Source organism: Lolium rigidum, chromosome 1 (genome assembly GCF_022539505.1).
Source record: "Lolium rigidum isolate FL_2022 chromosome 1, APGP_CSIRO_Lrig_0.1, whole genome shotgun sequence".
NCBI classification, from domain to species: Eukaryota; Viridiplantae; Streptophyta; class Magnoliopsida; order Poales; family Poaceae; genus Lolium; species Lolium rigidum.
In genome coordinates this window covers 293,399,256-293,409,589 of record NC_061508.1, presented here as the reverse complement: position 1 = coordinate 293,409,589, position 10,334 = coordinate 293,399,256, and positions in this window count along the sequence as shown.

Here is a 10,334-nt window from a genome sequence, read left to right as displayed (position 1 = left end):
CCGAAAACGATGCCAAAGGGTGGGGAGGCCTACAGCCGGAACAGTGCGCCGGATGGCGGGAAGGCCGACAGCCAAAACTGTGTGCCGGAGGGTGGGGAGTCCAATGTTGACTGGCTCGGCACCGGAGGACGGGGCGGCTGTGAGGGTGGGGAGGACGAGCTGGTCGAGGACGGGCGCCGGGCGGCGTGTTGGCCGCAGTGAACTCAGAAAATAAACCAGCTTCGGAGGTTTTATAACAGGCCACACAATAGCTAGATTATCCATTCCTACATAGAACTACACAAGAGTAGCTTCAATGCTAGCTTATAAAGATTTAAAAAAAAAGAATCCAAGCCGGGCACTGCAAGCTCTTCGTAGCTCTTCGACCGTCCATCCGACCGACTGATTGATCACCATGGTACAGGGCGCAAGCGGAGCACAAGTATGCGCGGCCCGCCGGTCTCATGTTCTCGTAGTTGTCACACGGCCACATCAGCTCGTCGATCTGGCGAAACAGCTCACCATCTTGGTCGAAGCAACAAACGAACAACCATCCTCGCTCAGTCAATTAAGATCAAACTCGTAATTATATTCTTCGCAGGGCACCTAGCTTTATCAACTTTCACGGCGATCTAGCAAAAAGCATAAACAAGTATCATTTGTAAAGAGTTTTACATGTGCCAGCAGGAATACCTTTCTATGAACCTCTGCATGAACATGTAGTTAGAGGAGCCTAAATCTAAAATTGATGGAAGCAACTATTTTTAAAAAGCGAATGTAAAAAATTGTGGTTTATTTACTACTTAAAATAATAGACATCTAATGAAGGGGTAAACACACAACATGCCCTCTTTTTCCGCAAAACTCACCCGATTAAAGGAACCGCCGAATAACTCTGCAGATATGTAGATTAATACCAGTAAAACAATAGATTGCAGTGAGTGTTTCCTCGTTGGGTCATCCCATTCTTAGAGACTCTTCTTTTCCTAATAGAAGTCAATGCACCTCTGATTGCTCGGAGTTCAGCTCAAACCGAATTTACTGTACGATGTATTGCCATTCCCATGACAGCTTATACGTGTCATGAATTGAGATATGCATATTTGCAGCATTTTACACCCATGGTGGCTAACTTATTGTTAAAAAACAACGTTGTAGATTTCGCTTTTTTTCATCGATGCTAGACATTTACAAAATAGAATGATCTTGTGTTATCTCATATCTTCATTAAATACTGCCTGTGTCAAGCAAGAGTTACATTGTAGGTCTGAATACCGTCTACCTAGGAATTTTCCGGTAAGATTCATGATCCCTGAATGCAACGCGGTGCCTTGCAATCTGGATTCCGCAGCACGCTTTTTTATTTATCAATCAGGCGATCTACAAGAATAATTTCAACCAAGTAAATAAAAATGGGTTTTGTGCATCAATCACCATAGAGTGAATAGCAAATGGGTAGTCACCTAGTCTACGTAGTTCTAAGCCTGGTATGCAGCGATAATTGGGGATATTCTTCAGCAATTAGGCAAGGAAATAGGAATGTAACTCTATGCACTACGTTAGAGGAAGCCCAATACACCGACATCAGCCCATATCGATTACTATTTAGCTCATATCCGTAACTTTAGTATAGCCTAGAGGCCTCAATGGACGCACTACGTACTTACCTACTACACGATCGATTTACTCATCCAATTTGCTTCATGGCCATCGTCAGCGGAAGCTAGGGTATAACCAACAGCCGCATCTCAGAGAGGGTTCAGACTTCAGACGCGTCGCCGAACGTCGGCCACCGTGGCGCAGAGCGTGGCTGCTGCGCGTCGCCGAGAGTTGGCCACCGTGGCGCAGAGCGCGGCTGCTGCGCATCACCACTGTTGACTGTCTTTGCCGGACACCTCATACCCAGGTACATCGTCTGACCAGTTAATACTTTTAGCTTTCGGACAAACTACATACTGCCTTGTGTCCAATGTGAAAATTCACATGGCAAAAGTTCAATCTCAGGTCAAATTAATCTTGTTTCCAAATAAAAAAAATCTGTAGGAACAACATTTTGGTAGTACAAGATGGTATATATTCAGAATAAATTCCTGAACTCCTGTTAGGCAAACATATAGCTCAACAAATTTAATAGAACTTAGCTTTTCTTTCAAATGAAAATACCATGTTATCTTAATTTACATCAACTGGTTGATATGATGACTCGCAACATATTTGTGTGTCATCTATTGAGTAAAATTATCATTGACCCCATTTACGTATATAATTGTGCGGCTGGGTGCTACTGTTTTGTGGTGGTGAAATATGGATGGTGCTTGGCATGTACACACTACGACTAGAATACGACTAGAATCTGGGTCTACCTTTATTTTCCTTTTAGGGAGAATCTAGAGCAGCTTTTTTCATCGTGCCACCATCTCCCAGTCTGTCTACAGCCTAGGAAATAAACGAGTGTGTTATGATAATTGTTAAGCTTCATGCACTAGTCACTTGAACCAAAAGTCCGAACTGATGGAAAGGGCTAGGCAATCCACACATACATTTCATAACACCCCCACTCGCGTGTGACGGGAGAAGAGAAAGTCAACACGTGAAAGAAGAAGAACACACCGAAACATGGCATCAGCGATGGCTAAAGAGGGGGACAACAACAATTTTTAGACTTAATTGCGAAAACCATGTGAAAGCCAGGATTTGAACTCGAGAGCTGGGGCTCTGATACCATGTTAAACTTCATGCAATAGCCACTTGAACCAAAAGTCCGAACTAATGGAAAGGGCTAGGCAATCTACTTTATACAGGGGAGAAGAGATAATTTTTAGAATAAATTGTGAAAGCCAGGATTTGAACTCGAGACCCGGGGCTCTGATACCATGTTAAGCTTCATGCACTAGCCACTTGAACCAAAAGTCCGAACTGATGGAAAGGGCTAGGCAATCCACATATACATTTCATAACAATAATAACTGCATGGGCCATATCGTCTTAAATGGTTGACCAGCGGGAATCTCTGCACGGTGCATCAGACGGTATCGGTAGGGCGGGCAGCTACCCTCCTTTGCATCATACTACAATTTTCGATATATATATATATATATATATATATATATATATATATATATATATATATATATATATATATATATATATATATATATATATATATGAGTGGACTTCCTACAAAGGAGGGTAGCTACCCATGCTATAATAGCCACTAGATGGAGTTGATCTCAAACTGCCAGATAACGGCTACTTGACGGTTCTGCGACTAAGCTCCTGACAAAAGAAAAAGAAGTGGGCCACCTATGTATCAATGTTAGTAATTTAAACACCACATAAAGGTTATTAGTCCCGAGCGTCCATACATGCATCCACAAAGAAAGAAAACGATCGTAGTAAAAAATTAACCCCAAATTTTCCCTATACTAGACCAACTAGCTCATATATAAAGGTAGTAATGTCTGCCAAAAAGGTGTACATTGTTAGCCTGCCATAAAAAGCTACGTAATCCAAGTAAAATAAAGCACTCGCATGACTAGCAACCAGTTTCTTATTACTTATTACGCATGACTAGCAACCAGACCATGTTTTTCTTATTAATGCCAAAAGGCATTCTATTTTAAAGTAAGAAACGATGAGGAATAACTATATTAGAAAGTGAACTTCTCTTTTTTTTATTTTTTTTATTTACATGTTGAGGTGAACCGTACATAGTGCGCCTTTTGTTATTTCTTACTAATAGTGCATAGCTAATATAAGAGCGGGAAAAATTGGATGACAATTTTTTTTATCTCTTCCATTTTAAAGATTTTTCTCTCTCCCTCTATCCACTTGCAAAGATTCCATGATTAGTTAAATACCACTGCTATTGCACTATGCCAATTAAAGGAAGAGTCATGGAAGAGAGACAGAATAAAGCTAAATAAATGTGGTGTCACGTCCAATTTTTAATACTTGAACTAGCTCTAGCATGCCAGAGTACAATTACTTTTTTGCCATGGATGGTTTGGCACGTCTGTATCGGTGCCAGAATGCTAGCTTTCTCCACCTTTTTCTTTCTCTCTAGGGCGAACACAAAGCAACTACATCATCACTGACACAAAAAGCTTGTTGCAGAACATAAGTGCTAAAAATAGCATAGGCGAAACATAATTGAGATTATCGCTTTATTTCTACAAAGGAAGAGTCACCAAGATGGAGAAAAAGCTGATCTAGCACTGACATGTACAACATGCCACGACTCTCACTTTAACCTACCGTTAATTAAACAGAACGGCATTAGATGTGGGTAGCTACCCTCCTTTGTAGCACACAATTTTCGATATATATATATATATATATATATATATATATATATATATATATATATATATATATATATATATATATATTTATATATACATATATATACGAATTTATTGGGGCTTACTAATAAATAAATAGAAGCGGGCACAGCCTGCACGCGGTAGGTAGTGAGTTACCAGTCGTGCGCGGTGAGCACGCGACAGATAACGGGCTTATTTGTCGTGTGTCACATTCCTCCACCACTATTAGGTCCTTCCCACTAGCGAGGTACTAGTCACGCGCCCGGGCACACGACTGATACACTAGTAGAAAAGAGTGCTTTGGTTTTTTCCTCCAAAGAGCATTAACACCGGATTTGGCACGAACCGGTGCTAAAGAGGGTCATTAGCACCAGTTTGTGCGGTCTGAACGTCCAGGAGACCAGCCGCGGCATTAGCACCTGTTCGTGCGGTGGTAAAGGGTTGGCGTCAGCCGCGAACCCCCTTTAGCACCGGTTCGTGTTACGAACCGGTGCTAAAGATTTTTCTACTCCCCACACACCTCGACCCCCCCTGTGGATCGCCTTTTTAACTCTATAAAATAGAAAATAAAATGATACAAAATTCAAAAAAATGATACGCAACCTACTATTAGGAAAAATTAACAAATTTAAATTTCGATTTTTTTGCATAAAAAGTTTAGAAAAAGGTAAAATGGCATTAACTTTTGCCTACGACGTCGGAAAAAACGTATAATATATCAAAATGATCATGGGGAAAAATTACATCCGAATTAAAATACGAAAGCAGGAAGCTTTTAGTTTTTTGCTAGAAATTTAGAAATTTATACATATTTTTATTTTTTTTAAATTAAATTAATAATTGCATCCTGCAAAAAAGATTACTATTACTTTTAGCAAATTATAAGATTTTCAAATTTTCAGGTTTTAGGTTTGGCAAAAACAAATTGAAAAAATTGAAAATAACTAAAAATAATACAAATTATAAAGTTAATGTTTATTTATTTATTCAAGATTATTATTACATCATTACTTTTGTTTATTAAAATAATTATTTGAAGTTCAAACAATAAAGAAATATGAGATCGATCAACATGTTAATATGATTGATATGATAGTACTATCACATACATGCGCGCGAAGCACTTGGATGCTGGACGGGAAGGAACTTGGAAGTTAAGCGTGCTAGTGCTACAATAGTGGGAGGATGGGTGACCGAGCGGGAAGTTTGAGCACGAGTAAGTAATTTGACTAGAGATAAGTGTAGTTAGAGACTAAACTTGTGAAATAACTAAAATATTAGAAATTCTGAAAAAAAAAGAAAAAAAGAGGGAGTGGAAAATAATTCGATTTTTTTTTACGTTAGCGGGGTTGTACCGCGCCAGCGTTTTTCTGCCGCGGCAGACCCTTTATCACCGGTTAGTATTACGAACCGGTGCTATAGGTCCTCTCGCTCGGGCGCTCGGCAGCTGACACGTGGTGCCCCTTTAGCACCGGTTCGTAACTGAATCGGTGCTAAAGGGGGGCCTTTAGCAACTGATACTTAGCACCGGTTGACCATCCGGTGTATATGGCCCTTACCAACCGGTGCTAAATGCCCGTTTTCTACTAGTGATAGCATAATTTGACATGCGACAGGTATGCTTTTTTGTACGAGTGTACCCCTTTCCCGAGCGTGTCCCGCGAGCTTACCGCCATCGCCGACGTCCTGCTCTGCCGCCGATAGCTCCCTTATGTTTGCTCTACCGCCGACGCCTCCCTCACACCCTGCACCACCGTCGACACCCTGCTTTACCCCGACGGCTCCCTCATGCCATGTTGCTGGTCCTGTGCTCTCGTCAACGCCACAAGGAGGAGGCATAGACTCGATTCCTTTTTTATGGTGTTTTCTTGTAACATCACGAGGATAGCTGCACACTGGTCCTAGACAATTTTGGTCTGCCGGCCGTAACGTGTTTCCTAGTAGTGTGTTGAGACGGATAGCAAGGATAAGTAGGCAATAATTGATTTTCATATCTGTCCATATTGTCTTTGTGTGTGTATCACGTGCATGAATGTTGGTAACGTAATAGCAAATTAAAACCGCTACTTCAAGCCATGTGGAATGGTCCCTATGGAGATGGGCTGAGTGAGATAACTTTTCTATTTATGTGTAGCCATGAAATTAATAATGGTCCCGATTGTAGTTGAGCTATTGACATAGGTGACCCGTGACTGTTTACCTAGTCCGCTTTAGGGCATCTCCAACGGGAGACGCATATCGGACGCTCAAAAGTGGTCGCGAGCATCCGTTTGCGTCGTCCCGGGGACATATTTTGTTCATGCATCCATTTGCGTCTGAGTATGCTCCCAGCGGGGCGACCTATTTTAGATTTGCAACATAGAAAGTAGTACATTCAAACTTTACAAAGTAGTTATAGAAGCCTAGACTACTAGCGGGCCGGCCCCGTCGTTGCGTCGCTCCCTCGTCTGCTTCTCCGCCGCCTCCCGTGCGGCCGCTAGGGCTCGGTGCGCCGCCGCGTCCTCTAGCAGGCACTGCCGCAGCCTCGCGTTGGCGGCATCGTCATTGAGCGTCTCGAATGACTCGACTAACACCCTCTGCTCCACCGCCTTCTCCTCCGGGGTAGGCGCATTAGGGTCATTGGAAGACCATGAGATGTCGGAGTCGTCGTCCTCTGCGGCTGCGGCGGCCGCCACCCTACGCTGTTCCATCTCGGCGTCGAACGCCGCATGGGCCGCCCGCTCCTCCTCGCTTCCTTCTCCGCGAGCCAGGGCCTCGGCGTCCCTGACCGGGTCGAGGAGGTCGTCGGTGCTGTCGTCATCGAACTCCTCGCCGGAGCTCGAGGCCGGGGGAGGTGGAGTGGGAGGTGGAGGTGAAGGCGCGACAGCCTAGCCGCGGCCGGCGCTGCTCATGCTAGCTCCGGTGGAGGCTGAGCGGCAGCTGGGCTATGGTGGAGGTTGTGCGGCGGCTAGGGTTTAGTGGGGAGGAGATGAGATGCTCGCGCCCTGTTTATATAAGTCGGAGGCAGGGCGACGGCCGCGGCACGCATGGCATTGCCATTACTTCGTGCGCAGAGGTAGGCGACGGCCGCACGCCACGCGAGGCATCGCCATTTACGCGGCCGCAGACTACCGAAGCGACGCCTCGGCGCCAGTACTGGCGCCGCTGAGAAGACGCGTCGACGCTGGGTCACTGCCAGGCGGCCCAGACGAAACATCCGCTAGACGCGAGCAGACACTTTGCACGTCCGCGCAGCATCCGCAGAGATGCATCCGAGGCGCATATTTGGGCCAGGTTTGCGTCGCCGTGGACAGCCCGGTCACTTTGTGTCGCCCCGCTGGAGGTGGTACCAGACGCATTTTTTGGCCTGACGGACGCAAACGGTCGCTCAGCATCCTTTTGCGTCGCCCCGTTGGAGATGCCCTTAGATTTTTTCGATAAAGGATGCTTTATTACTTTGAAAATAAATTACATTCAGCCTCTGCATAACCAGGATGCACACAGCCATTTAAGTGTCTCAAGTCAAAAATGGAAAAAAACTAGACGAGATACATATCGAAGCGATGAATCAAATAACGCCTAAGGTGTGGGTGGGGCTGCAATCCGTAGACTATGCTGTCACCCATGTACGGAAAAAGTATCCCTTGCCGTAGCCTCCAACCGTGTACAGAACTCCGTAAATAGGTCGCGGTTCTCCACCCGCTGAAAAGGTAACCACAAACGGAGAATGCATGTGACACGTCCAATTTGCATCACTATTTTATATCATACACCACCGCCATCTTCATCAACGCTCGTTGTCTCCCATGAGGAGGGAGTAGTTCTCCATCGAGGCTCGGGGCTGTACCGGTAGCTATGTGGTTAATCTCTCTCCTATGTGCTTCAATACAATAATCTCATGAGCTGCCTTACATGATTGAGATTCATATGATGATGCTTGTAATCTAGATGTCATTATGCTAGTCAAGTGGGTTTTACTTATGTGATCTCCGGAGACTCCTTGTCCCACGTGTGTAAAGGTGACAGTGTGTGCACCGTGTGGGTCTCTTAGGCTATATTTCACAGAATACTTATTCACTGTTATGAATGGCATAGTGAAGTGCTTATTTATATCTCTTTATGATTGCAATGTGTTTTGTATCACAATATATCCGTGTGCTACTCTAGTGATGTTATTAAAGTAGTTTATTCCTCCTGCACGGTGTAATGGTGACGGTGTGTGCATCGTGTAGTACTTGGCGTAGGCTATGATTGTGATCTCTTGTAGATTATGAAGTTAACTATTGCTATGATAGTATTGATGTGATCTATTCCTCCTTTCGTAGTGTGAAGGTGACAGTGTGCATGCTATGTTAGTACTTGGTTTGGTTATGTTGATCTGTTATGCACTCTAAGGTTATTTAAATATGAACATTGAATATTGTGGAGCTTGTTAACTCCGGCATTGAGGGTTCGTGTAATCCTACACGAGTTAGTGGTGTTCATCATCCAACAAGAGGGTGTAGAGTCTAGCATCTATCTATTTATTCTGTTATGTGATCAATGTTGAGAGTGTCCACTAGTGAAAGTATGATCCCTAGGCCTTGTTCCTAAATACTGCTATCGCTGCTTGTTTCTTGTTTTACTGCATCTTTACTTCCTGCAATATTACTACCATCAACTGCACGCCAGCAAGCACTTTTACGGCGCCGTTACTACTGCTCATATTCATTCATACCACTTGTATTTCACTATCTCTTCGCCGAACTAGTGCACCTATTAGGTGTGTTGGGGACACAAGAGACTTCTTGCTTTGTGGTTGCAGGGTTGCATGAGAGGGATATCTTTGACCTCTTCCTCCCGAGTTCGATAAACCTTGGGTGATCCACTTAAGGGAAACTTGTTGCTTGTTCTACAAACCTCTCGCTCTTGGAGGCCCAACACTGTCTACAAGAATAGAAGCACCCGTAGACATCAAGCACTTTTCACGGCGCCGTTGCTTGCGGGGAGGAAAGGTAAAAGGCACTCATACTCCGGTCCCAGGTAAAGTAATTTTCAGTTGCCGTTGTGTGTGTGCTCGAAGCTATTTCCTTTAGATCCTGCAATTGCATCTTTTTGTTTCTTGTTTACACTAGTTAGGCATAATGGACAACAATGAGCTTCTTATTCTATTTCCTGATTTAAGACATGGATGGTTTGATGCGAAAATTAAAAAACCTATGGAACATATTAGTATGAACGCTTTGAACACCATTGTTGCTAATGATATGGAAAATTCTAAGCTTGGGGAAGCTGGCTTTGATGAGCATGATATTTTTAGTCCCCCAAGCATTGAGGAGAAAATTTACTTTGATGATACTTTGCCTCCTATTTATGATGATTATAATGATATTGGTCTTTTAGTACCACCTGTTATGGAGGATAAATTTGATTATGATTACAATATGCCTCCTATATTTGATGATGAGAATAATAATGATAGCTACTTTGTTGAATTTGCTCCCACTACAACTAATAAAATTGATTATGCCTATGTGGAGAGTAATAATTTTATGCATGAGACTCATGATAAGAATGCTTTATGTGATAGTTATATTGTTGAGTTTGCTCATGTTGCTACTGAAAGTTATTATGAGAGAGGAAAATATGGTTGTAGAAATTTTCATGTTACTAAAACACCTCTCTATGTGCTGAAATTTTTGAAGCTACACTTGTTCTATCTTCCTATGCTTGTTACTTTGTTCTTCATGAACTTGTTTATTTACAAGATTCCTATGCATAGGAAGCATGTTAGACTTAAATTTGTTTTGAATTTGCCTCTTGATGCTCTCTTTTGCTTCAACTACTATTTCTTGCGAGTGCATCATTAAAACTGCTGAGCCCATCTTAATGGCTATAAAGAAAGAACTTCTTGGGAGATAACCCATGTGTTTATTTTGCTACAGTACTTTTATTTTGTATTTGATGTCTTGGAAGTTGTTACTACTGTAGCAACCTCTCCTTATCTTAGTTTTATTGCATTGTTGTGCCAAGTAAAGTCTTTGATAGTAAGGTTCATACTAGATTTGGATT